Source organism: Symphalangus syndactylus, chromosome 22 (genome assembly GCF_028878055.3).
Source record: "Symphalangus syndactylus isolate Jambi chromosome 22, NHGRI_mSymSyn1-v2.1_pri, whole genome shotgun sequence".
Classification (NCBI taxonomy): Eukaryota; Metazoa; Chordata; class Mammalia; order Primates; family Hylobatidae; genus Symphalangus; species Symphalangus syndactylus.
This window is the reverse complement of record NC_072444.2, coordinates 51,770,615-51,798,396: the sequence shown is the minus strand read 5'-3', so window position 1 is coordinate 51,798,396 and position 27,782 is coordinate 51,770,615. Positions and strand designations below refer to the sequence as shown.

At 51.9% G+C, this 27,782-nt stretch overlaps 1 protein-coding gene across 3 annotated transcripts in view; it reads left to right on the top strand.

Moving 5' to 3' along the window:
• Positions 1–8,471: 8,471 nt before the first annotated feature.
• The window catches only part of STEAP3 (STEAP3 metalloreductase), a 41,717-nt gene continuing 22,406 nt past the window's right edge, over positions 8,472–27,782 (top strand). Inside the window, exon 1 of one of the 3 annotated variants that reach the window (XM_055261159.2) lies at positions 8,472–8,574. The gene's annotated coding sequence lies outside the window, so the exon portion shown is untranslated. The remainder of the gene's footprint in view (positions 8,575–27,782) is intronic. The other 2 variants (XM_063631307.1, XM_063631306.1) reach the window with 2 other exon arrangements.

Below are 27,782 nucleotides of genomic sequence, written 5' to 3'. Positions count from 1 at the left end.
TTCCCACTTGGTAGTCTGGTAGGGAAATTATAGTTAACAATAATTTATTATATCAGTCAAAATAGCCAGAAAAGAAGAACTGTAATGTTCCCAACACACACAAAAAAGATAAATGTTTGAAGTGAAGCATTGAAGTGATGCTCCAATTATCCTGATTTGATCATTACATATCGTATGCAAGTACCAAAAGATCACATGCACCCAAAAATATATACAACTATGATATATCAATTAATTTTTTTAATTGATTTTTTTTTTCTTATTTTCCTGTGTAGTGGCAGAATCACAGCTCACTGCAGCCTCAACCGCTGGGGGTTCAAACAATCCTCTCAACTCAACCTCCTGAGTAGCTGGGACTATAGGCCCTCACCACCACGCCCAGCTAATTTTTTGTGTGCTTTTGTAGAGATGGGGGTCTCATTTTGTTACCCAGCTGGCCTGTAACTCCTGGGCTCAAGGGATTCTCTTGCCTCAGCCTCCCAAAATGATGAGATTACAAGTGTGAGCCACCGACTCTGGCTGATATATCAATTTTTTTAAAAAAAAAGATCTTCTCCAGGCTTCAATGCAACTCCACCTATACCAGGTGTGAGCGGCCCTCATGTCCAGGTGGGTGGGGCCAGGCATCTGCAGGGACCTCAGGCCTCTTGGATTGTTTGGGATGGAGGCCCAAGGAGGGAGAAGGTCTGGGGTCTCACCCAAGCTGGTGCTCCCCAAGCAATAAGAGTAATCACATGGGCCTGGAGCAGAAAAGGGAAGAGAAGGGGCCCCGAGAATGAGGATTTCTGGGGCTTCAGGAAAGAGTGTGGAACTGAATGGCAGAGCTAAGGGAAGACTGGGCCTTGCAACCACCCAAATCAGGCCCTCCAGCTGGGTTCCGGGCCAAGAGAGAGTGCAGCCTGGCTTCTGCCATTCTCCTTTCATCCCCCTGGAGCTTCTGAAATCCACAGAATTGTGGGGAAGGACAAGGAGCCAAGGGCTCATAGGCGAGGGGAGGCGGGGAATTCAATGTGTTCAAGGCCTACATTGCACCATCTGCCCTTGGTTTACTCTACCTAATGTTCCCATTTGACCGGTAAGAAAACTGAGGCTCAAGATTCAAACCCAGGTCCTTGTAACTTCAAAAACCTTGTTCTTTCTAGGTGTGAAAGTCAATAGATGGGCCACGGGGCTAGCAGTCACTTCTCTTCCTGGACTTGGCAGTCAAGGGATAGGACCTGAACTAAACTGCCTTTCTGCAGGCTTTTCAGCCCCAACCAGAGGCCTGCTGCAGGCAGTTGTTTGAACTCCTTGATTAAACGTTCAGCCCCTGGCCTGGGCGGCAGGCTCCCGACACACAAGACTTCCTGAGTCCCCCAAATAGACTCCAAAACACAGTCCTGAGACTCCGCCTGCCAGTCGCCCATTAAGCTCATCCCAGCCTGGCATCTTCCTTTGTTGGTCCACTCTCCCTATGGCTACCAGGGAGAAAGTCTTTTCAGAGATGAATAAGGGTGTCCAGACAACAGAGATGTAGTAGTAAGTGGTGGAACCAAAACAGAACCAGGGGTCTGAATCCTGGCTCTGCCACTTTCTGAGCTATGTCACATCAGACAGGTGACTTAACCTCCTGCGTCTCAGTTTCCAAATTCAAAAACGGAAAATGTATTATGACGATCAGATGAGTTAATACAGTCAAAATGCTTAGAACAGCATCTGAGATGTAGCAAGCACTCAAAAGCATATTAGCTATTGTGATCACACAGAGACGCATACCTCCTAAAATCTTCCTGGGCTCCCACTGCCAGCATGATAAAGCCTCACTTCTCACCAAAGGCAAACCAGGCCTCTCATCATCTGCCTCCTCCCTCCCCACCCCCATCTCCCAAAGCACCTCTCAGGGCACCTCCGCCCTTGCACAAGGCAGGGCCTGTTCCTAGCAACTCTCAAAGTAGCAGGGGAAGTTTCCAACACCAAGATCTCAGACACCTCAAGCTGGCAGGAGTGCGAGGTCCAACAAGAAGAGATTTTATGAATCAGCCAGCCATAGGGGTGGGACATGGCCAGGTTTCCCGATTCCCAGACCAGGGTGCCAACAACACCTATGTTCTTATGAGAAGAGGAAAAAGAGGAGGAGGGGCCGCTGGCATCTTTTGCCCACTTGGGGTTCCTCGCTGTGGGAGAGGGGGAGGCCAGAGGACAGCAAGTTCCCTGAGAGCTTCTCAGAGAAGAGGAGGGTTTAGATCATCACACAGGATAAGGAAGAAGACCTTTCCCAAGGGGGAAGAGCAGAGCCTGCCTGGAGGTAAATTTCCTTTGGGAACTGGCTTCTTCAGTATTTCCCTTCCTCTCTGAACACCCTTTCTTTTCCTTTCAGATTATCTGACAGCCTTTTAATGAACACCTACTAAGTGCCCAGCACTTTCCTGGGAACTTAATTCTTACAACCTGATGAGAGGTCTATACACTCATTTGACAGTGGAGGAAATGGAGACTTAGCAGAGATGTGAAATTTGAACGAGGTCCATGTGGTTTCAAAGCCTGTGCATGTTCCTTTACCCTATGGAAGCCTCCAGAAGCCAAAGTCTCATCTCTCCTCTTCCCTGGAGGCCCCAAACCTGGGTAGCTGTGGCCCAAGACCTTTGAGGGAGGGTCTTGAGCCATTATCTCCCTTATCTTTTCTTGCAGTGACTTGGCTTCTCCCAGGCTGCCGTAACCAGCAAACGCCTAAAGATGGCTCTGAGAAGATGGCCCTCTGTGCGTGTGTCCATGAAATCAGGTAGCACATCACATAGAACCAGACTCTCGGTGACATGCCTGATATTCCACAGACCTGCATCCGGGCTGTGCAGATCTCAGGTAGACACAACCAGTGGTTGGGGATAGCTGGTAGAATCTTGCCTAGGCAGGCCAGGGAGCTCTGTGAGGAGTGTTTGGGAGAAAATCCCCCAGGTTCATCTCTCTGCATGGACTGCCCCTGCTGGGCCCTCACACTAAGCTGATCCTAGTCCTCAGTACTGAGGGATCACCACAGGTGTGTAGGCCACAGCTCACAGGAGCCCTCCACCTAGCGGGTCAAAGGTAGTGGAAGATCTCAGAGTCAGGCAGACCTGGTCCAAATCCCGTATCTGCCATTTCCTCACTGCATGATGCTAAAAAAGTCACTTCTTCATCTGAAAAATGGGGCTGATCCCACCCATTCTGCAGGGTCTCAGTGGGGAATGAAGGGGGCTGACCTCAATGTAGCACGATGCCTGCCCCAGGTGGGACTTCAGCAAATTCCCTTTCCTTTCCCTTCCCTCCCCTTGAGGGCCAAGACCAAGGAAACAGAATCGGGCATGCGGAAACATATCCCAGCCCCGCGGGGCGGATTTATCTCCACTTCTGATCACAGTGTGTTTGCGTATGACCTTGAGGCCAGTGACTTTTACACCTTGCCTATGCTGGGCTGGGCTGTGACTTGGCTGTGACTTGCCTGCCCTGAAGCCAAGCCTCAGCTGACACGTGTCTTTCCACCACCCCTGCTGTGCTGAGTGAGCACCAGTCAACTGTCCCATTGTTGCTGCCCCAGGCTGTGTGTGGAGAGTGGTCTGACAGGGCAGACAGCACCCTACACTCCAGATGTGTTGAGGTGGGCTCTGGGGGTCAGGAAAGAAGCAGGGAGGGGCACAGTGCGAACATCCTGTGCAGATTTCCCCCCAACTGGCCCCCCAGCTGGTTGGGTTTTCGTTTCTCAGTAACTCCTGGCAGAAGTCCAAGGAGGCCTCCTTCTCCCCCAAACCCTCTGTCCTTGGCTCAGAAATCCAGCAGAGGACGTGCCACGACCACGAAAGGTGACAGCAGTCAAGGGGAAAGAGGGCTCCCTTACTGGAGTGCACAGAAGTTTCCTATTTATTTTGCTTACGCGGTTGACTTTTTCCAAAGGCTGCTTGGGACGGCTTACATCGAAAAGCTTAGCAATAAGACTAGTAGTAAATCAGACAAAAAAAAAAAAAAAATCATGGACTGGGGGAAAGAAAGTAGCATTTAAATATATTTAATAAGGATGATATAGTCGTGAACATGTGCCTGAGTATCCTGGCTACCACAGTAAAAGGGGAAATACGATCAGTTATGGGAAAAGAGTAAAAATACTAATCGTGATTTTTTTTCGTGGAGCTTTGTGTAATAGGCACTGAGTGTTGAAAAGGGTAGAGTTATTTATCCATATTTGTAGAAATTCAGAAGGTTATCAGATTATTTGCCTCACAAGGACTTTTAAGCAAGCAAAGAGTATGATACTGTCATGCACCCTGGTGAGGGGAAGTGTCATCTAGTTCTAGGTTTCTATGAATCTACCTTGATGCAGGTGCTCAGGGAGTAGTGAGTTTCCTCGGTTGTAATGCAGACCAGCGCTTCTCAAACTTAAACATGTATACAATCTCCTAGGGGGTCTTGTTAAAATGCCATTCTAATTTGGGAGCTTTGGGGTGGGCCTGACACTCTGCCATTCTAGAAACCCTCCCAGGCCATCACGATCACCACCTTCCGAGCAGCAAGAGGCTAAAACCCAGGCATCTCCCATGATCTAGTAATGAGTGCCTTTCTAATCTCCCCCAGCTGAAAGGCAATGCAATGTTATCATAGACGGGCAAGAAGAATCTCTTCCTTGGCTCTGTAAATGCTTCTGGGATGTGCTGGGTCAGCCTCCCTCCCTTCTGGTTGGCGATCTTGGTCTAGTCACAAGCCAAGACTGTTGATCATACACAAAAGTTTAAGTACCTACTATGTGCCAGGAAGCTACCTCAGAAAGATGGTTGGTCCTGCTCCCCCACTCACCCTCCACCCTGGCGTCTTTTATCCACTCTTCCTTCAGCAATTGCCTTTATCAACGCTCCCAGAAGCCAAAATAAGCAAATAAAAAGCGACTTCCTTTGGAACCTACTCCATACTCTTGTGCTGGCCACAGTTACATCTCCCTGCAGATACACAGATTCTCACGACACAGAGTTCAGACAGTGCTTCCTCTCTGGAGTGCTCATGTTTTGAGAGAAGACTGGAAGGAGGACAACCTTATGCTCCAGTAGAATTCCAAATTCTGGGGTGCAGGGACATTTGGTGTGTCTATGTGGGGGGAGGGGTGTCCTAATGCCCCGTAAGCTACACTTTATAATGCTGTACAATATTGGCTCACCATCATGGGCCATGGAAAGCGGAATCTGTGAAGTTCAGTCCCAGGCTCCAGCAGCCCTTTGTCAGCTGGCCTCCCCACTCAGTGCCCTCTCCCACTACCTGCCCTGCCTCAGCTCTGAGTGCTGCTGATGTGCCTCCACCCATCAGGTCATTGTGATGGCAAAGACAATGCCTCCGCTGTGCTCCAGAACTTGGAGGAGGCCTGCGGCGCCCAGTCTAGTGGGGAGAGCATCAGTGGGGAGCGGCACCTTTCCTGGGACCATGGCCCACCATGGCCTGGGCAGGACCAGATCCAAGTGGCCTGGCTCCTGGCTGGGGTGTCAGAGTACATTGGGGCACACAGCTTCCCGTGGCCATCTCGTTTTCATGGAGGATTTATTTTGTGAAGTGGATCTGCTCTGTCCCAGCCTATAAATGCTGGATTAATCCAAGAAGCTGAGGGTGAACAACATCCCTCTCTTTCCTGATCAAATAAGAAATAAATCTAGATTTTCTCCTGGACACTATTCTCTTCTTAGCCAAATGGCTAGCCTTGTCCTCAAGGAAAAGGGCAATCCCAGGGGCTCTGTAAATTGAATATTCAGCAACGCCAGGGGCAGACATCCCTAAGTGCATAAGTGGAGCGCCCCTCTGAATCAGCATCACACCAGCTGGGGGGCATAAAAAGGAGGAGATCAGAGTGGGCAGGAGCTGTGGGGACATTACCGAGATGCTAAAAGAGGTAAGGAAGGTTGAGGACGGGTGTGCGTTCATGCAGCAGGTATTTAACTGAGCACCTACTATGAGCCAGGGAGTGCTGTAGCCATTAGAGATACAGAACGGAATAAAACATAAAAATCCCTGCCCAGGAGGAGCTCACATTTCTATGGGAGTAGACTGTTACTGAAAAACAGTCCAAAAAACTCTACTTTATAGTGTGTTCAAAGGTAATACAGGCTATGGGAACAAAAAGAAAGCAAGCAGGTACATGGATGAGGAATGGGGGTGATCAGGGTGGGGCCTCACAGAAATGATGACCTTTCAGCAAAGACTTGAAGGAAGTAGAGAGGGACCCTGGGGATGCCTAGGGTCCAGGCAAGGGGAACAGCAAGGGTCAGGATCCTGTCAGATCTATCTGAGGTGGGACTGAGTGTGAGCAGAGATAGGGAGACAGAGGATGAGGGCAGAGAGGGAGACAAAGGATGGGGGCGGAGAGAAGGCCAATCACGCTGGGCCACAGCTATTGCAAAGACTTTACTTTTGCTGGGGGAGGGGGGAGAGTTTTGAGCAGAGGAGAAATGCGATCTGGCAAACATCTTGCAAGGATGGCTCTGACTGCTCTGTCCTTGGCAGAGGACACCAGAGTCTGGCCCATAGAAGGTGTTCAACAACGCTCAGCACAATTGCACTCCTCCCTGGAGTAGGAAAGGGCTCATCTGCTTTGGGAAATTTGGCCCTCAAGCTTCTGGAAACACCTGACTCCATGCCAGGTGAGGTAAGCTCACACTCAAGGCCCCCCTAGTCCAAGGGTCAGTGGACAGAACAAGCACCAAAGGTCAACAGTGTGGGTGGTGGCTTCTCTGCCAAGGTGTGTGGGCCCAAGTAGGGTATTCACCTCCTCCCTCTCTGTGAGAAATTTCAGACCCCTCTGTTTTTTCCAACAGGAGTTCATGTTCCTTTTAAGATAATCCTCTATAGACCACTGCCAGCCCAGCCTTCAGAATGTCTCCCTCTCTCTCTCTCTTACTCATGGAGAGCCCCGCTCCCCTTTCTCAAAAAAAGTCTCCCTCTCTCTTACTCATGCCTGGAGAGCCCCACAAAAAGACACTGGTTCCCAGGGATTCTTCCAAAGATGCTGGAAGGCCTCTCAGTGTTTGCATTTCCCCAGCTTGGTTTCCTTGTGCTGTGCCTGGGCATTAAAGGAAGGATATTCAGCCGTCCCCATCAGCAGGAGCAGACATCAAAAGAACAGCTACTGCGGGGGGAGCATACTAGGGGCACCAGAGGGGGCTAGGAACTGGGTCTTGTCTTCTCAAAGTTTACAACCCACTGCAGGGGCCACTCACCAGCCCGGGCACTCTAAGGGTAGGAACCTCCATTGGGCACCTGTGTCTCCAGCACTGGGAGTGCTGTCTGGCACCTGGGGCACTGTGAGTGTTGAATGGATAAAGGACCTGTGAGAATTGCCACAAGAGGTGTTGCCCTGGGGCAAGGTGGGACAGGAAAGTTCTTGGAAGAGAAAGGAGAGGCTCTGGCCTTGGGCCCTGGCTGAGCAGAGAGCTGGGAGGTGGGTATTCGGGCAGGAGGAAAGCTCTGGAGGGGGAAGCTGTGGAGGGGGAAGCTGTGGAGGGGGAAGCTGTGGAGGGAGGCTTATCTCCCCGACAGAGGCTGGCTCCCCAGAAAACAGGATTCTTAGACTTCCAAAAAATAACCTGAAACTCCTTATCAGAGGCTAATAGTACATGCCTCCCAGGATTACTCTAGAAAGAGTGCCAGGGGTCAGGAACCCCCACTTAGCCTCCACAAATCTGAGAGGAAAAGCCTCTCCTCACCTGTAAAGAGAATAACTGCAGCCGGCAACCGTGGCCACAGGTGAGAAAGGGCTTCGGACCAGGGCGCACACCTCTAGAAAGGTGCCCGCAGACAGCCTCACCTTACTTACTCCCTGCTTCACTGCAGTGCTGTGAAGCCATTGGCATTGGAAGTGCGGAGGGCAGCGGGCAGTGCCCCAGGGGGAAGGGGGGACGGGTAGCCCAGAAGGCGTAGACAGGGAGGCAGCTCGGGGAGAAAGGTATCCGCCATCCCATCGGTCTTGGAACCTAAGGACTGCTGGGAAGGGTCAAAAGTCTGCCCTAAGGGTGGACAAGGGGCAGAGATTGCGGGGAACCGCAAAGGCCTGGGTGCAACCTTGTTGAGAGGTAAGGGATCCGGACCCAATCTGGCGCCCTGGTCTCTTCCCACCTGCAACCATGGCTGCCACTTGGCCTCGGTTATAAAATGGACAAGGATTCGAGGTGCTCCTCAGGTTAAGAGAGGGGGGCCCAGAGATCACCCTGGCCTCGGTGCCCTCCGTGGCGGGGTTAAGAGTCGGTCCCGGAGTTCTGCTCACTTCAGCCGTGTGCCGGGCACTGCAAATCAGGAAGTGTTGGAGCCGGCTGGCGACCTCCCGCCTGGGGCCAGGGGAGGAGGGTGGTTGGACGCTGCCACCGCTGCCGGAGCTGCAGGGCTGGGCGGGGAGCGAGGACCCGGCGGCTCCTGATTTCGGCCCCGGGGGAGGTGGCCGAGCCGGATAAGCTGCGGCGGGCTGGCGGGCGGCCACCTCCCCTGCAGGTCCAGCCCTCCCGGGCGGGTGGGGCGCGGGAGAGGAGGAGCCTCGGGGCCGAGCCACCGCCTTCGCCGCGGACCTTCAGCTGCCGCGGTTGCTCCGAGCGGCGGGCCGCAGAGGTGAGTGAACCCTCCCCCGGTCTCCACGGGGCTGCGTGCTGCGCCCAGTCCCCGAGACGCCCGCCCGGTTGCACCCCGCGCCATCGCCGCGCGGACCTCGGGTGCCGCCACACGTCTGGAGGCGACCTCTGTCCCCTGGGACCGAGCCACGTGCGCCCGGCGGCAAAGAAACCGGGTTCCGGGGCCCCCACCCCGTGTGCCTTCCTTCCCTAGGCGTGGAAGCCGCTTGCGCCGCGCGGGTTAGCAGGGCCGGCGGCGACAGTGGCGGGGAGCAGGCTCTGGAGCCCCGGGTGCAGATGTGGGCGCCCCTCCGGGTGACCCCGGCTGAGTCCACAGGTCCCGTGTGCCCCACGGTTGGGGCTCTGGCCAGCGGTCCCAAAGGAGGGCTGGTAGCTGTGGGCGGGATCTTCCAGGCTCTTCCTCGCCAGACCTCCCAGTCCCTTCGCAGCCGAACAGGGCAGGGGCAGGGGCTGGGCAGGGGCGCCCGACCTTGGTGCCCAGGAGGAAGCTGGCCTGACCAGTGCCCGCCTCTGCCCACGGAGCCCTTGCCCGGCAAAGTTCCCCCTCCTGCCCACTTCCCCGAAATTTGGGGACAGGCTGCCCGGAGAGGTGTGGTTGGAACTTTGGTCACTCTGGGTAAATGAAGGGGAGAGTGGGCCCAGATAATATGCCGTTTGGGGACCAGAAAGCCGGATCCGTGGGGAGAAGCAGGAAGGTCCTGCTGGAGCCCTGGCGGAGGGCACGGAGAGGCCTCCCAGGTATCCAGGGCCACCTCAGAGATGGGCTCCAGAAGCGGGGATTCTGGAAATACCCCCAGGAAGGTATTTCTGTCCATCAGAGTGCAGCCATAATATAATTAACAGCAGATATTCCCATTTATGTGTGCCAGGCATCTTGCTAAGGGATTTGTGCATAATATCCCAGTTAATCCTCACAACAGGAAGGCACCATTATCTCTTGTTAAAAATGGGGAAACAGCCTCAGAGAGTCCACATATTTTGCAAGAATACACAGCTAGCCAGTTGCAGAAGTAGAGTTTGAACCCAGAGTTATGTGACTTGGAGCCCAGAGGAACCTACCACTGGGGTGAAACAGGCTGTGTCCTCAAGAGGATTCTGGCAGCCCCAAGAATACAGTGCTGAGAGCCAGAAGGTCCACAAAACCAAAGGGTCTCACCTGTGTGTGTCCTCTCAGTCACCTGCAAGGCTTGTTAAAAATATAGATCCCCAAGTCCCATCTGAAGATGAGTGAATCAGCTAGGAGCACCTGGAGGACCCAGACTGTGTCTTACTCATCTCTGTCCCTGGTGGCCTGCAGAGGGACTGGCAGGGAGCAGGTGCTTAGTCAATGTCTGATGGGTAAGTGGGCGGGGTGGGGTAGATGGTGTCACTAGTGTCCTGAAGGGGGCTTAAGTGGAGCAGGTGGCCTCAGTCAGGCAATCTGGCAGCATGTGTGGAACTGACACAGTCTAATGCTGGCCTCAGAGCCAGCAGGGAGCTCAGGCTGGGCCACTTGTCCACCTGGGGGTTGAACAACCTGCCCCAGGTTTGCTGAGGTCCCCAGGACCAGGCCAGGTCAAGCTGGGATCACACATGTTCCCTCTCCAGCCTAGAGATGTCAAACAGGTAGATTCCTCTCCCATTCATATCTCCTATCCTTGGCCCACAGTCCTCCCCTCCTTGGACTTATCAGAGACCATGGTGCTGGGCAGGGCTTCAGGTGGTTAAAAAGTGAAAGTTCTTAAGCGAAGTCCAAAGGCACACACCTGAGAGCTGGGTGGGGAAAAGTTCGCTAACTGAGTGCTGGGGAGAGAGTCTGGCTTTGGAGTCAGATGGACGAGTCCAAATCTCAGCTCCTTACCCCGTGACATGAAGCCCTCAGCTCTCTGAACCTCTGTTCATTTGCAAAACCTTGCCAAGGGCTTCAAACAGGATATCCTCATAAAACAAGGATGCCTATCTGGGGGACTGTGTAAAGTGCTGAGTTTTAGGAGTGCAGTAAATATCGGATCCCTCCTTCTTCACCTCAGGTTTGCGAGTTAACCAGTGAGGGGCCTTCCGGCCCAGTGCTCTTCTAGACCGAACCACTAGCTTTCCTAGAAAAGGTAACTGAGGCCCAGAGAGTGGCGTCCACGTTCCGTGCTGTGTGGCAGAGCTGGCCTTGGCTCCAAGCCTCAGGGTTCCCAGCTCAGTCTCAGCTGATGCCTCCCAGCCTGGCAGTCTGCGCCGCCTGCTGCATTCCCTGTCCAGCAAATGAACAACTGAGAGGGCTGGGATGAGATTCAGGCAGGCTGGGGCAGGGGAAGGAAGCAGGTCATTTGGGGAGTCAGGCTCCCTGGTCTTCCAGCTGATGCTGGATCCTCTCTTTCCTGTCCACCCACGGTGCATAGTGGCCAGGTCTTCCTGGGCTGGGCAGGCCTGAGCTGAGCAGGTTGAGCACTATGAAACTGCTTTCTAGCATCTAGACCAGGGAGGTGCCTCTTGATTTAAAATGAGGATGTTTACCAGTTTAAGTAGTTATTAAAACCTAAGGCCAAGTTGGCGCCTTTCCTCCCTCTAGGAGTTGGAAGGGTGTATGCTTTTTTCTGCTCCTACCGCACCCCTGCCAACCCATCGCAATTTGAGAGGCTGTGGAGATTACAGAACTTGGAGAGGAGAGGGGCAGGTGTTGGGGTGGGAGACTAGGTGGTCTTCAAACATTGGGCTACAGAAGTCCCGCTTCCTCCCATCTGTCTCCTGCAGCTGGTCCACCCGCCTGTCCAACACAGCCTCCCACGGGTCCCGGGCCTCTGTGTGCTCCAACCGTCACATCCTTGGCATGCCACACACCACCACTATCCTGCCTGAAATGCCAGTCCTCATCACTGACATTCAGCCTCCCATGTGCCGGCTCCCAGGCCAAACACTTTACCTACAGGAGCTCATTTGTACCTGGAGACTCTTAGGAGGTCGATAATGTTATTCTCCCAACCATGTGACTTTCCAACTACATGTGGACCCCAACCTCTTTTTTTCCACCCCTAACCTGAGACTCCTAGCCACTAACTAACTGCCACATTCTCCTGTCCAAATTCTGCCTCTTCGGTTATTCATTCAACAAACACTTACTGAGCACTAACTTTGAGCCAGGCACTCTAAGACCAGCTGAGCCCCACTTCTGGCAGGATGAGTGTTGTTGTCATTAACCACCCCACAAACACCCATGCCCTCTGCGTACTTGTGAATCTGAGTGAGGAGACACGGTGGCGGTGAGGCTCGACCTATAGCTCACGTGAGTGAGCAAGGATGCAATACCAGAGACACCCCCTCCCCTCACCTACTGAGCTGGAGGGATCAACCACTGTGCCTGCCATCGGGGCTGATAGGCGACTGCTTGTGGATTAGAAACTCTTGCATTGTCACTTCAACCCGGGGGCAGAGTGTGTTCCTCTTCGGGTGTGGCCTGGTCTCATGAGCACTGCACTGAATGGGCCAGGCGTTCATTGCTTCAGCACCATAAGAACACTCACTGGAGAATTGTTGGATACTCAAGTCTTCCCAGTCAGTCTGTCTTCTGCATGCCCACAGTTACCAGGCAGCGTGGGCAACAAGTGAGCACTGATTGTTCCTCAATTGGGCTGTGACTTACTCCATCTCCGCCTTCTGCTTAATGAGAGCCAGGTGGGAGTTCAGCAAAGATCTCATGTTTAAGCCTTCTTATTAAACATGTAAAAAAAAAATACTGCCCCAAGATTATAAAGCCGACTTCGGTACATGTAAAGAGATTTGGGGTTGGTGAATGGGCCCACTAAGCTCTATTTGGTGGTGTCAGCTGTCTTGGTTCATGTGTAGACAGCAGGGCTCCCAAAGCCAGCATGCTGGGGTCTGTAAGGGAACGAGCTTCCCATTTCCTATATGTATGTATTTATTTATTTATTGGAGACAGAATCTTGCTCTGTCACCTAGGCTGGGGTGCAGTGGTGCCATCTTGGCTCACTGCAACCTCTGCCTACCGATTTCAAGCAATTCTCCTGCCTCAGCCTCCCAAGCAGCTGGATTACAGGTGTGCTCCACCACACCCAGCTAATTTTTGTATTATTAGTAGAGACGGGGTTTTGCCACGTTGGCCAGGCTGGTTTTGAACTCCTGACCTCAGGTGATCCACCTGCCTCGGCCTCCCAAAGTGCTGGGATTACAGATGTGAGCCACCACACCCAGCTGCTTCCCATTTCTATAAGCATCCAACTGGTGGGGTGGCCAGTAGGCTGTGGGGAGTGGTGCGTGATTTTCCTAGTGGGCTTGAGAGGGTAACAGTATACTCCCAGTCAGGGCGAGGGTCTCTCTGAAGGTGAACTCTGGGTGCACAGCTAGAGGATACAGTGGCTGTGAGCTGGGCCCTCCAGGTGAGGTCTGGCCTGCACATTGCCACAGTGGGCTTGCTGGCATCCAAGAGGGCTTTCTGGGTGACTGCCTAGGCCTGCACATGGGTCAGTAGCACACTGAATGCAGTGGAGCTTGAGGGGACCCACCACTGTCCATCAAATCGCCCCAACCTGGGTGTAAGGCCAGAGCAGCTGTGGGAAGTGACACCAGGCCCTCTGGAGATGACCCTCTGGCCCTTGAAGATGTCTCTGGACTGGCCAGAAAGAAGGTGGTGCCTGGAACTGGAAGGGAAGGAAGCAAGACAGTGCTGGGCTCAGCAGCCAGAAATCAGGGTGATGGGCGGGTGGAGGGGAGGGCATCTGGGAAAGCCCTGCCCTTGGTGTGTTCCCAGATCTGAAGGCTGGAGGTTAGAAACCTTGCATCACCCGTGCTGGTGTGAGTTCCAGTAGGGCTGCTGCTTACCCTCCCGTGACCTTTAACATCTGGCGTGGCTGTGTGGGGGGTGCTGAGAGGAGGGGAAGTCCCAAGGTTGAGGGAGCTCAGGGTAGAGCCAAGATCTCAGTGAGAACCCCAGGGGGCAGCTGTCACAGCTGACCTGGAGCCCTCCAGGAACGCATACTCTCCAGCTCCTGTACTCTCAAAAGCAACAAAAAGATTTGCTTTCCTGAGGTGCGATTTCCTCAAATTGCAGCTTCTCCAAAGAGATCTGGAGACCACCACCCCGCCCCGGCAGCTTTGATAGGAAAATAGAGTCCTATCCACCCCACACCAACACACTGAACTAGAGACTCTGGGCCTGGGGCTGCCCAGAAACCCACCCGCTTAAACTGCCCAGGCGATTCTAGTGTTCATGAATATTTGAAAGCACTGCCTGACACCTGCTGGTTCAACAGGTGTCCACCTAGGCTGGAGTGCAGTGGTGCCATCTCGGCTCACTGCAACCTCTGCCTGCCGATTTCAAGCAATTCTCCTGCCTCAGTCTCCCGAGCAGCTGGGATTACAAGTGTGCTCCACCACACCTGGCTAATTTTTGTATTATTGGTTCACTAAGCAGAGTGTGATGTGAGGAGCTGTGAGGATGTGCAGGGGTGGAGGGCACATCGGTCTCTCCCTCAGCTGACCATAGAGCACCCAGAGAGGCAGAGGGGCCACATGCAGTGGGTGGCCACAGCCGAGCAAGGAAAGGTGCACACAAAAGCAGTCCTAAGGAAGACATGTGTTTAGGGGTTTCACATTCACTGTTTAATCATCAGGAAAGAGAGGGAAAGCAACCTGCCCAACGTCACACAGCTAGCACGTGGCTGGACCGGAATTCACACACAAAAGCAGTCCTAAGGAAGACATGTGTTTAGGGGTTTCACATTCACTGTTTAATCATCAGGAAAGAGAGGGAAAGCAACCTGCCCAACGTCACACAGCTAGCACGTGGCTGGACCGGAATTCGCACACAGCTCTGTCCAGCTCGGTCCACCAGCTAACACAGCTGCCACTCTGAATTCAGAGCAGAGAGAGATTGTCAGGGGTGGGGGTTGGGGAAGATGGCAGGTGCCTTAAGTGCCCAAGAGAGAGGAGACCCAGGGGGCCACAGCAGTCAGAGAACAATGAGGCCTTGGCTTGGTGTTTGGTGATGATAGAGGAAACCTGCCTAGAACCTGTTTATCAGATGCTCAGGGATCTGATAAACAGGTTCTGCACGCGGGCTTGAGATAAAGATGCCAGGGATACTTAGATGTGCCCTATTCCAAGATGGTTAGGTTCCAAACAAGTTGAAAACAATAGAATACACTTATCCCTAAGAATGGACTTGCACATAATTCACTTCAACAATGCAAAAGCTTCCAAACCTGCAGCCTCCTTTGGGCTGCTGATGTGCCTCCAAGGTCCACTGAAAAGCCATCCCCAGCCAGCAGAAACATGCCTGTGTCTTCTTCAGCTCCTGTCCATGCTTTGCCCTGGAGACAAGTGCTGTCATCTGTTTGTGGGTCTGTCTGTCTGTCTGTCTGTCTTTCTCCCCACTGTGAGCACTGACAAGCAAGTAAAGATGACAATGAAGCCTTTGTGGGCACCAAATGCTGACAGCATTATCACTAAGCCAGTGGCAGCCATGGTGACTGCAATAAATTTCCCCCACAGAAATTGATAAATTGCCACTTTCTGCAGCCATTATGTTTGCCTTTGTATCCCAAAGAGTAAACGTCTCTCTCCCTTTCTTTCTCTCTCTCACGTGTGTGTGCGCGCATTAGATGACATTTATTCATTTTATGCATCCTGGGTTCTACTGGTCGTCCCGCCTCAGTTCCTGTAGCAAAGAGACTTGAGTCTGAGCCACTAATTATCACCAGTGAGGTTTCCTCCCCAAGCAGGAAGCAGCAGGCCAGAGCTGCGCTCTCTCAGTGCACTCTCCAACCAAGCATCAGTCACCACTCCCAGTCCAGTCCCTGTGGCCAAGAGCTGGTGTGCAGGCTGGGGGAGGCAGCTGGCTGTGCAAGCCCCTGGCAGGCCCCTCACCTCCTGAGAAACCAAGAGTCAGAAGCAAAGCCAGGCTGTCCTGGTTGGAGACTGAGCCAGAAAGGGTGGCTCACCTCACAGTGAGGCTGTCGAGTGACCTGAGAGCCTCAGACCCTCACGTCAGCCAGATGTCGCACCAGCCTGCTGTTGGTAAGTCTGGCTAGGACACAGATCCAAGGTGGCATGGGTCCTGTGCAAACCCCTCCCACCAGCTCCCCAACCCCCTGAACCCTGGCCTGCTGGAGGGTGCCCCTTGAATCTCCAGGAGGTCTGAGGAACTCGACACCTCCCAGAGATCTGTACTGCCTTGGAACAGGCTGCAAAAAGTGCAGCATAAAATGGGAAATATGTATCATCTGCACGTTTTCATGGTCCCCTTTTGAGGAAAGGGAGTCCAGGTTATTAAGTCAGGAGGCTTTTAAAATTCAAGGGTTCAAGGATTTATCACACACAGTTGTGTGTGTGTGTGTGTGTGTGTGTGTGTGTGTGTTTAAGGATGTTAATGTTTATGATGCATTTCTGTGGAATGCAGGCCCATTGGGAATTGTAAATTTTTCTTATTGGTAACATTTCTGCATTGGTTTAGCATGGAACTGCTGCTGCAAGTAATTGAACCGGATTTTTCTAGAATAATTCGAAAATCTAGATGTTTGTAAAAAGCTCTCTAAATTATTCATTCACTTTTATTTTGCAAAGTGGTGTGATGATAAACTCTTTTCCATCAGACCAAACTTGTGCGCATGTGTATTTCTGTGGGGATTGGTTCAAGCGTGCTTGAGCTTTCTGTATTCTCTTTTGTAGGAACTTCTCAGCCTTCCTTTTAAAAATATAATAATTTTTTTAATGATGTCTAAATAATGATTCCAGGCAGTATTACAAGAAATATAACAGTAAAATGTTTGTAGGAGTCCATCAGAAAGGGAAAATGCCCACAGAGAAAATAGAAACATACCAATTAGATGTGTGTGGCTATAACCGAGCTTTTAAACCATGATTTGAGACTGGCATCCTCTGGCCTCTCACCCCTCAGGTCAGCTGTGGGAGGCTAGGGGTGGGATAGCAAAACGGACCTGGGATCAGGTGGGGCCTCCTGGACCCCAGGCCCAGTGAGAATGAAGCCTGGGGGTTCTGGGATAGGGGGCAGCCCTGGATTTGCAGAAACAGCCTGAGAACGAGGGGCTGGAAAGTATGAGTTGGAGCAGCTCAGTGAGGAGACAGAAAACCCAAGAGGAAGACAGCAGAAGACACCAGAGTCTGGTGCTGACTGGGTGACTGGCTGTTACTCATATCCTGAGCAATGAGCCGCAGACCCTCCCCACCCCAGAGGCAGCTTGAATGCAGGGACTGGATGGGCCCAGGGCACAGTGGATCCAGGGCAGGCAAGAGCCAACTTGGGGCCCCGAGGAGGTCCTTTAACCTGTCCGGGGCCTCAGTTTTCTCTTCTGCAAAGTAGAAGGAATGATAGCCTTCCACAGGTCAAACCCTGTGCCCACATCCGCAGGCACAATCCCCGACTTCGCCTCGCTGCCATTTCTCTGCATTTGACTCCTGGTTATTGCAGCCATGCCAGGCATTTGTTAGGTGCTGGGATGTGCCTGCCCAGCTCCTCTCTGTTGCGGAAGACAGAATTCATGCTGTAGGGGAGGTCCGGAGTTTCTACATGGGGCAGTCACAGGGTGGGGGACTTCCCTGAAAACTTATTTGCGTAAAATGTGCCCTGCTTTTTACTTTTATTGCAAATTTCAGATCCATAAAATGGGAAGGACTTTGCAGAAGCTGTTATTCACTTTACCTGACTGGGAGACGTAGATTGTTCATATCCAAGGGTGTTAGTTTTAATACTAACATCAGCATGTGAGGAGGGATGATCTAGATGATGGGGAGTAGGGCCCCCCACCACCTACCCTGGGACCTCTAAGGGAAAGTACACACCACCGTATGCTAATTGCATTCTGTTACCTGTACTGCAGAGCCAAGGGGTCAGAGGCAGGGAAATTAATTCTGCCTTCTAGAGGCATTGGGCCTTCCTGTTGAATTTCGCTGGTTGGGAGGAAGGCACTTCCCAGGCAAAAAGATTAAGCCTATAACCTGAGCAGAAAGCAAGCAAGAGCTCTGAGTGGGAAGTGGCCAGAGGCATAGACCAGGCAGACCCAGGTTCGGAAGGGCCAAGGAGACAGCACATCTGCCAATGGCAGCAGCTGGGCCTCACCTGCCCTGACACCCCCACCTAACGGAGACTGGGCAGACCCCTCCAAGTGGTTGCCATGCCCTGGCCCAGAAGCCTCCAAAAACCCTGAAGCCATTGACTTGGCATCTCTGAAGACTTCTTCCATGAGTACCCCCATACCAGGCTGCACCTCAATGCACCTTAGATCTGGTGTTTGATTTTCACTTTGACCAGATCTGCGGCAGTCTCTTTGTTAATATTTATTTCCAGTGTTTAAATTCATCTTTGCATAAGTCCTCAGTGTTACTAAGTTTATCAAATAGCAAAATGCTTGGCCAGGTCTAACAGTGTCACCAAGCTGCAGAAGGGATTAGAAACTCATAGTATTATTATTTCATCACCACTGAGTACAAGAGAGCCCCAGCTAGGTTCTGGGGAGAACAGCTATGACTCACAGATACTCCCCTCCCAACTCACAAATACTCCCCTCAGAATCTAGTCCTTAAATCATTCAAACCACAAAAATGTATTGAGTACTTACTATGTGCCAGGCCCCGGTAGGTGTCAGAGGCACAGAAATGAGTTTTATTGGCCCCCATCCAATGAGGTGACAGACAAGAGAACCAGTGTGTGCCTCCAATGTTAATGTGACAAAAGGTGCAGAGTTAGTCTCAGAGCATGAAGTCCTCCCTGTCCTAGGCCCAGGTGGAAGCCAGGAGCTGCTCCCGGGCTGCCTGGACCAGCCTTTTGAGCTCTTGGGACTCCGGCGAACATCAAAGCTGTTGCAAAAGTCAGAGCTCTTGCAAAAGTTAGAGCTGGCCCATGGCAGGTGGTTGGGAAGTGGTTGCATGACTCTTCCATGCAGAGCGGTTAGAGGGTGGAGGCTGATTTCCAGTATCCCTGGGAATCCAAAGAAAGAGGCCACTGAGGGGCAGGGGGGGGCCCCTCAGAGGCTTCCAGAAAAAGGCAGTGCAACAGCTGGACAAACCAGGATAAGGCATGCATCCCTAAGCCGAAAAATCAGGTGATGTGAGGCAGGCCGAGCTCCATGGCAGACACGCTGAGCTGCCTCTGTGTGTCTTGGCTAACTCTGCCCTTTCCTTACCCCAACGGCTCGCCCTGCCCAGGAGCAGGGATGAGGCCCATCCCTGATTCAGCAAATCCTGTGCCATAACAAGGGGAGGGGTGGGGACAGCCACAGCCCACAAGACCCACCAGTCCCAGGGTTTGTGCAGCTCCAGGTCTCCCTGGAAAGCAAGAAACCACCCAGCTCCAGATGCTGAGGCTGCAGATTCAGCTGCCACTGCCTGATGGCCTCCAACCTGGCTGGATTAACCGGCCCATAGGGAGCTGGCTGCCCCCACAAGCCAGCTCTCCAGCCTCCCTGTGCAAAGTAAAGCCCTCCTCCCTGGCTCCGTAGCGCCCGGTCATCCCCTCATTCCAGCACTTTGCTCCTTCCTGCATTGTGTAGCTGGCCTTTCTCCTAAAAGCCTTAAGAGGGCAGGTCATCTTTGGCCACCTGCATGGCCCCAGTGCCTTGCTCCATGCTGGGTACACAGCAGGTACTCTGGGAATAACGAATAAGAGAATTTCTCAGAGGAGGTTTGGCAGGATGAACCATTGCCTAAAACTGCAGAGGCTGTGCAATGCACACCTCCAGAGGGTGCTCTCCACAGGGATTACTATGTAAATGGCACCTCCTAAAGTCGTGCAGCATAGGGACCCTAGGGCTTGAGCATGCCTCACCCCCAACTCCGCTGCTTCAAGCCCCTGGCCTTGGTGCTGACTGACGGGCTTTCCTCTTCCCCTTCCCAACCAGCACTGACCATCATCCTTCCCATACGCTGGCAATGGGTAGTAATGAACTGTCCCAGTGAGCAGTTCTCCCAGGCTGGGCTGTCAAAGCACACTAGTGAGAGATTCCTGGATGGCAGGCAGGCCATCTGGATTCTTGGTCAGCCAGGAAACTCTGTCCTCTGGGAATATCCTCCCAGTCAGGGTGTTAGGGGGCTCCTGGATCCCCAAGATCTTTATGGTCCCCTAGAACTGCTCCTCTCCCAGGCCCGCAGTGGGCCTAATGACCCACATGTAGCCAGGGAGTGGTCCACATGGGGTTTGTTTTATTGACTCAGCTAAAAATGCCACGATGACTCTGATCGCCTTCTTCTCACCTGAGAGACCCAGCTCTGGGCAGCCAAGGGGTGTGTAGGGACAGGGCATATACATGTGACCCTCAAGACCTAGAGGAGCTCAGAGACAGCATGGATACTCGAAGACCCTGTGAGCAGGGAGGACTTTCTGGACCAAGTGGGCTGGGAGCTGGGCCAACTGTAAAGACCCAGGGGAAAAAAAGTCAAAACTGAGTTGCTCTTGCATGCAAGTGAGTGGTTAGTTCATTCACCCCTTCCACAGCCCTTTCCTGAGCACCTACTGCAGTAGTTTTCAAGGTGTGGTCCCCACACCAGCAGCACCAGCAATTCTGGATGTGGAGCCCAGCAATATGTTTTCATCAGTCCTCCGGGTGACCCTGATGCAGCTCAAGTTTGACCTGATGTGTCCTAAGTGCTGGGGTTTGCAAAAGTGAGTTTTACTTAGTTCTCACCTTGAGGAGATTGGAGTTGGGGAGAAGATAGACAGGAAAGAAAACAGTACTGTCCAGTGAGACGTCTTGCTCTGGAGGGCCATGGAGGCAGAGGAGCAGTTGGTGTGGGCTTGATCTTTGTAAGGGTAAGTGGCCTGGAGACCCCAGTGGTATGACTTTCTCTGGCAGGGAGCCAGATGTTGGGACCAGCATTCCCCTAGAGGGCTCAAGGAGGCCAGTGCTGACCCCAGTGCCCCAGTGCCCAGCCACCAGGGCTGTGGCCCTGAGCAGAAGGCCCTCCTACTCTTCCCTCCACCCCAGATCTCCTGCTCTGCTCTTCCCACTTCTTCTTCCTACTCCCGAGTCCCAAATAGCAGCAGGTCTTTTCCTCCAATTGTCTTGGGGAGAAATGGGCATGTACCTCCAGGCCATTATCTTAGAGCACATTTTAAGAAGATTTTAAAGTAAATTTTTCCATTAGGCAGAGAACACCGTGTATTGATTTGGGTGCATCTATTTCTGCTTTACCCAGACAAAAAAAAATTACAAAATATCCTAGAGAGGAATAAAATAAAAAATGAGTAAATTTAACAGGCCCAGAGCATAGCACTTTATTTGTCTCATATAATCCTTACTACACCTCATTAAAGTGAGGAACATCACCCCATAGTGCAGATGAGGAAATGGGCTCAGGAAGGTGAAGTGACTTGGCCGGGCCACCAGCTGGCAAGTGCTCAGGTGGGATATGAAAATCCATCCCTCTGCTGGGCCCTTGCTGGCTGACCTTGCAGTTTACTAAGGTGACTGATCCTGAATAAATCCAGAGTGTTCTAACGTTTTCCCGAGCCCAAGCCCTGTTGGTTACATCGTGGGGAGTGGCCTGGCCTGGCTAGGGAAGCTCTCAGTGACCAATTGTGGCTTCAGCTGTGTTATTTAGAGAGTCCCAGGGGCTGAAATGATCCTCTACCTGCTTAAGGAAGGGATGACTTTAGGAGGAAGAGGGATCTAATGCCCCACTTAGCAGATTTGCAGCTGTGTGCATGTTTCCACCTGCACATCCTTCTATAAACCCTCAGCCATGTGGGTGAGTAGCAGACGGTGCCTCCCCCACTCCCCCTGGAACACATCTGCCCTGTTCACTGACCTGGGAGCTGGTGGGGTGGACCTCAGACCCCAGCACTTGGCACACACACATCATCCCCTGGGCCCTGTAATGGCTCTCTGCTTGCATGGATGGCAGAGAAGTAGCTGTGTGAGCAAAGGCCAAGAGGACAGTTTAGCCCAAGGCACCATTTTTACGACAACAACAGGTAATGGTACTGATTATATAAGCCTCACTTGTCCAGAGGTCATGGGGCTTAGGAACCTCAATTATGTGGAAAACAAATAGGACATAACTTCAGAAGGTTGCAGAGCCACTGTGTTAGTGTGGTCTTTGTGTTGCTATAAAGGAATACCTGAGGCTGGGGAATTTGTAAAGAGAAAAGGTTTTTTTCAAAAGGAAGACAAACATTTGAATGCTCTGGATTTATTTAGTATCAGTCACTTTAGTAACCTGCAAGGTCAGCCAGCAAGGGCCCAGCAGAGGAGTGGATTCATATCCCACCTGACCACTTGCTAGCTGGTGGCCTGGGCAAGTCACTTCACCTTCCTGAGTCCCATTTCCTCATCTGCAACATGTGTGCAGAGATCACCTGGGGAGAAAGGAAGTAAGAGAGAGAGGGGAGGGAGGTGTCAGGCTCTTTTTAACAAGCTGCTCTCAAGGAAACTAATACAGTGAGAACTAACAGGGAACTTACTTGCTCCTCTGCCCGCCCCCCAGCCAGGGAGGGAATCCACCTCCATGACCCAAACACCTCTTATTAGGTGCACCTCCAGTATTGGAGATCAGATTTCAACATGAGGTTTTGGGGGGACAAGCCTCCAAACCACAGCAGCCACCAATATTGGTGTTACAAAATCCATCCAATGACTTAGGCTCATGGAGCGTGCTTAAGCTCTCATCCAAAACATGTTTACTCTTGGTTTACACACACTAGTAGCGGTCTGCCTTATCTCAACTTCCTTTTTTATTTTAAGTAACAACTTTTTAAATAACTTTATTGAGCTATACCTCACATTACCATGCAATTCACCCATTCAAATGGTGAGTTGCATGGTAATGTGAGGTATAGCTCATTAAAGTTATTTAAAAAGTAAATAAAACAATTCAATGATTTTAGTGTATTCAGAGTTGTGTAATCATCACTATAATCAATTGTAGAATATTTCTATCACCCCAAAAAGAAACTGTGTACCTGTGAGCAGTCACTCCCCATTTTCTCCAAATCCCCCATTCTGGCAACCACTCATCTACTTTCTGTCTCTATTGATTTGCTTATTCTAGACATTTATATAAGTGTAATTAGGTAATGTCTGGCCTTTTGCAACTAGCTTCTTTCACTTAGCATAATGCTTTCAAGGTTCATCCCTGTTGGAGCATGGATGCGTACTTAGTTTTTCTTTATGGCTGAATATTAACCCACCGGATGGATAGGCCACATTTTGTTTAACCATTCCTCAGTTGATGGACGTTTGAATTGTTTCCACTTTTTGGGTATTATGAATAATGGGTGAAAATGCTTTTGTGTGGACATACGTTTTTCCTTCTCTTGGATACATAGCTAGGAGTGGAGTTGCTGGGTCATATAGAAACTCTGTTTAACATTTTGAAGAATTCCCAGGCTGTTCTCCACGGTGCCTGCAGCATTTTACAATCCCAGCAGAAGTGTAGGAGGGTTCTGATTTCTCCACATCCTCCCTGTCTTTTAAAAAAATATATCATTGTAGCTATCCTAGTGGGTGTGAAGTGGTATCTCATTGTGGTTTTCATTTGCATTTCCCTGAGGGGTAATGATGCTGAACATCTTTTCATGTGCATTTGTGTATCTTTCTTGGAGAAGTGTCTTTTCCAGTCTTTTGCCCACTTTATGTAGGTTGTTTGTCTTTTTAATACCGAGGTGTAAGAGTTCTTCAGATATTTAGAAACAGGTCCCCTTATCAGTTATATGATTTGCCAAACTTTTCTCCATTCTGAGTTGGCTTTTCACTTTCTCGATGTTGTGCTCTTTCGATTTCGTCAGCAGCGAATTAGCAGGACCTGGGGGGCTTTAAGAGGCAAGCAGGAGACAGACAGTGCCCACAAGGTCCTGAGGATGAGAAACGAGGCGGAGCTTATACAAAGGCTCTGTGAAAACTGAAAATGAACCCCAGGCATGCTGGGGTGATCCCTGGGGTGCTGGATGAGGATCTGATTTTGTACTGCATTTTGGAAGGATTTCTGCCCCCAGAGGCTACGTAGGCTCCAGTGGTGTGTGCAGTCAGGCAGAGAGAGGCACAGAACCTCTACAGTGTGCCAGGCATGGTGCGGGGTTCAGGGTGCATGTGGAACAAAACACAGCAATCTTGCCCTCCCAAAGCTCAGGGAAGTGGGGGCGGGGGGTGGACAATGAGCACGTGAAAAAAAAGACCACAGGGGAAGAACTCCCAGAAACATCCCAGCCACAGAGCAATGCCCCAGGTGTATATGGCCCTTGGCTACTTCATGCCCTTGAGGGAAAATCGGTATTTTCATTTTACACATGAGGAAACAGGTTAGAGATAGGACCGACGTGTCCAGTACCTCCCAGTGAGAAGATAACTCAGGGTAGACCCCAGATCCAGGTCCTTCCTCTTTCCCTCTCTACACGTTTTCAGTCTAGAAAAGAGTTCTGTGCAAGAATTTGTTTTTTGTTTTTGTTTGTTTGTTTTTTTGTTTGAGACAGAGTCTCACTCTGTCGCCCAGGCTGGAGTGCAGTGGCTTGATCTCCACTCACTGCAACCTCCGCCTCCCAGGTTCAAGCGATTCTCCTGCTTCAGCCTCCGGAGTAGCTGGGATTACAGGCGCCCGCCACCACACCCGGGTAATTTTTGTATTTTTAGTAGAGATGGAGTATCACCATGTTGGCCAGGCTGTGTGCAAGAATTTATGTTTTCACTTGTGGCTTTGCTGAGCCCTGGTGCCGGCTGTGGGCACATACTCGTTCACCCAGGGACATGCACTGTTGATGGGTCCTTGCACTCTGGGCTATCTTGGGCCCCCTTTGTTCAATGCAGGCCCCTCTTTCTGAAGTGCTTTTCCTGGGCTCACTCTCAATTCGTCAAAGCTCAGCTCAGGCCCACCTCCTGCAGGAATCCTCCCAGTCCCTGCTGTCCAAAGTCAGTGCCCATGTCGGGAGACCTTGAACACTTTAGTCCACTGCCTGGCTCTCCCATGGGGCAAAGGTCTCCAGGGTGTGTGTGCACTTCCTCAGGGCTTGTTAAGGCTCATTCCCTGGGAGCAGGGAGGACATACAGAGCCTCCCTTGCACCTACATTTGTTTACATATTACTTATACCACATACATTATAGGGCACTGCTGCATAAGTGTACATTTTAAATGTATTTTACTTATAAAGAAATAGAGCCCCCAAATGTGATAGGAACATGTGCCCCCAAATGTAATTTTACTGACCAGATACAAAAAAATTTTTTAATTGAAAATAAGTAGCCGGACGTGGTAGCACGCGCCTGTAGTCCCAGCTACTCAGACTCAGAAGTCTGAGACAGGAGAACTGCTGGAACCTGGGAGGCAGAGGTAGCAGTGAGTCGAGATCGCGCCACTGCACTCCAGCCTAGCGACAGAGCGAGACTCCGTCTCAATGAATAAATAAATAATAAATAAACAAAAATTTTTTAAAAATTGAAGATAACTGTGGGCTACTTGAGGACAAGAACTGGGTTATTTTCTCTCTCCTTGCTCAGTCAGTCCCCACATGGGAGGCGTGGGAGGCGCCCCGTTCTTGGCCTGCAGGCCACCCCTCCTCCATCTGGCTGCAGGGTGCCACAGCCAGCCTCTGATTGCCAGTGGCCCCAGCACCTCAATCCTTACTGACCTCACAGCAAACCCTCTGTGGCCACAGCCTGCCCTGGCCACTCATGTCTGAAAGGTGATCGGTGTCCATGAAGAAGAGGCCACGCGGCTGTGGATGTCATGCCGCCAACCGTTAGTGGCCTGCGCAAGAGCAGACAGGAGCTGGCAGGCAGGCCCATGGGCCAGGCGTGGCTCCCAGCCATAAACACAGGCTGTAGCCCTGCCGGGAAGAAGGAGGGGACAGACAAGCCTGGGCAGAGACCCAGAGGGGACCAGGACACCCGATCCTCCATGGCAGTTCTGTCCACAGCTTGGGAGGAGAGGTGGGCAGGTCTACGTGCAGGAGACAGGCCTTGGCCCACAGAGCTGCAATCTGATCCCGTCTGCTCCCTCTCCAGTTCTATAAATAGAACCCTCAGGGAACCAGGGCCCAGACAGGGTTAGTCACACCCTCACCTCAGGCCACAGGGACAGGCCTCTGGGACTTCCAGGACATGTACCACCTGTCCTGCCCCCAACCCCTGCCAGCCTTCAGCAGGAGGGTTCATGCTGAGCATCAGGAGGGGGCAGAAGAGTTGAACATGGCCACTGTCAGTGAAGAAGTTAGAGAAGAGTACACATAACACACATGCACACAAAAATAGGACACGTGCACACACACAAACACACACATGCATACAAGGTTAGGAAACACAAGTGCACATAAAACCAGTCAGAAATGAGCTCTGAGCTTTTACACATATTAACTCATTTCATCCTCAAACAGCTTTTAGAGAGGTATAATTAGTGTTCCCGTTTTAAAGGTGAGGGAACTAAGGCACAGAGAAGCTATGTAACTCATCCAAAGGCACCCAGCTACTGAATGGTGTGCGAGGCCATGATTTCTCCCCAGCAGCCCCACCCACAGCCCACCTGCCTGACTCCTCCTAGCCAAGTGGCTCTGTCCCTGCATCAGAAAGGTCAAGGAAGAGGCCGCCTAGGGAGTAGTACAAGGCAGCATTACAACCTGGCGTTTCCTGTCGCAGACTGCATTTTGGTGGCAAGAGAAGCTTTAGAGGTGCTTAACTTTTAGTTTGCATTTATCCTATGGCTGAAAAGCAGGGCCCCTTAGGACCATAAGTCTAGGACTTTTCATAGTTCCCTAGACTGCTGGGGCTGAAAGGGGCTTGGAGCTGAGTTGGTACAGCAGCTGCTGTTAGAGAAACCACCCAGAGAGGCCCAGGGACCTTCTATGTCCCAGCACCAGTTAGGGGCAGAGGTGGGACCAGCTCCCCTCGGCTGCAGCGGCTTCCATATCAGCTCCCTGGAAGGGAGCAGACACCGAGTCAGGCTCTGAGCAACACCCTCAAGGCCCAGCCCCAGCAATCCCTTCCCATCTGTGATTAGGTTTGGGGTTCAACAAAGACAGGACTCAAAATCTGGATCTTCTTGCCTTGCTTCACTTTGGGCTGGTTCAGTTTTGTTTTGAGGTGAATCATTCGAGGTTTTTCAGGGATCCTCAGATGCATGTCTGCGTGAAGCTGCCCTGGCTTCCCCTTCGGCTGCCCCCTGGAGAAGAGCCCGGGCCACACCTGTGCCATTCCTGAGCTCTGTCTCTAGCTGCCCCATGTCCAGTCACTGGCGGCGGGTCTTATTCAAGCCCCTTTTCCCCTAACACACACTAGATCGTAAACCCTCAGGGTGGGGACCGCTTCTCACTCATCTTTATATGCTTACGAATGTTCAGCACAAAGTCACTCAGGAGATGGGAGGGAGCGGGGAGAGAGAGGGCAGAGACAGAGGAGAGGCTTCTGCCCAGAGGGGTCCTACTTAGGATCATCCAAATCATTAGCAAATGTTGGAAAGATGGTCTGGAGGCCTCAGGGTGGCTACTCTTCCTCCCCATCAGGGCATAACTCCCCGGGGCTTGTGTCTCCCTGTGGTTGGGGACAGGCCTGGGTGTATCTGTCCCAGCCTTGACTGACCCCAAGAGGAGCGTTGGCCCTCCTGACCACAGGAGAAGAGGGATTTGAAATCACCTCAGCCCAAATTGCAGATGTTGGCCTGTGAGCCCTGAGGCCATCTGCAAGGCTCCTGGGCTGACATAACTGTCACCCAGCTCTTCATCCTCCTTCCCCGGCGCCGAAGGGGTGCCCGCAGGGTCTTCTGCCCTCCCTCCGCCTGGGCCCTGCTGCTGGCACGGAGCTTCGTTTCTGTTGGCAGCCATTGTTTGCTTAGTGATTACTGAATGCCATTTGCTGGGTGCTTATGATGTGCCCAGCACTGTTGACTTATTTACTCCTACAACCTGCCCATAAGGGAGGTGCTGCGATGGTCTCCCTTTTATAGCTGAGAAAACTGAGACACAGATAGGTCCATGGTCACACAGTTAACATGAGGCAGAGTCAGGACCAGAATCCAGGTGGTCTGGCTCCAGAGCCTGGCTCCTGGACCGAGCAGCCTTGAGTAGGGGCCTGGTGCAGACCCGCCTGCCGTGGACTCACTATAGGATGGGTCAGGAGGCCCGTTGTCACCTACAAAATGTAGCCCACCACCCAGGAAACGCTCCCAGAACCAGGCAGAAAATACTGTCTTCTATTCTCAGGGTGGCTGTGCCCAGCGTGAGTGTCTTGGCAGGTGCCTGCATGTCTGTGCAGGTGTGCCACCCCCATCTGTGGACT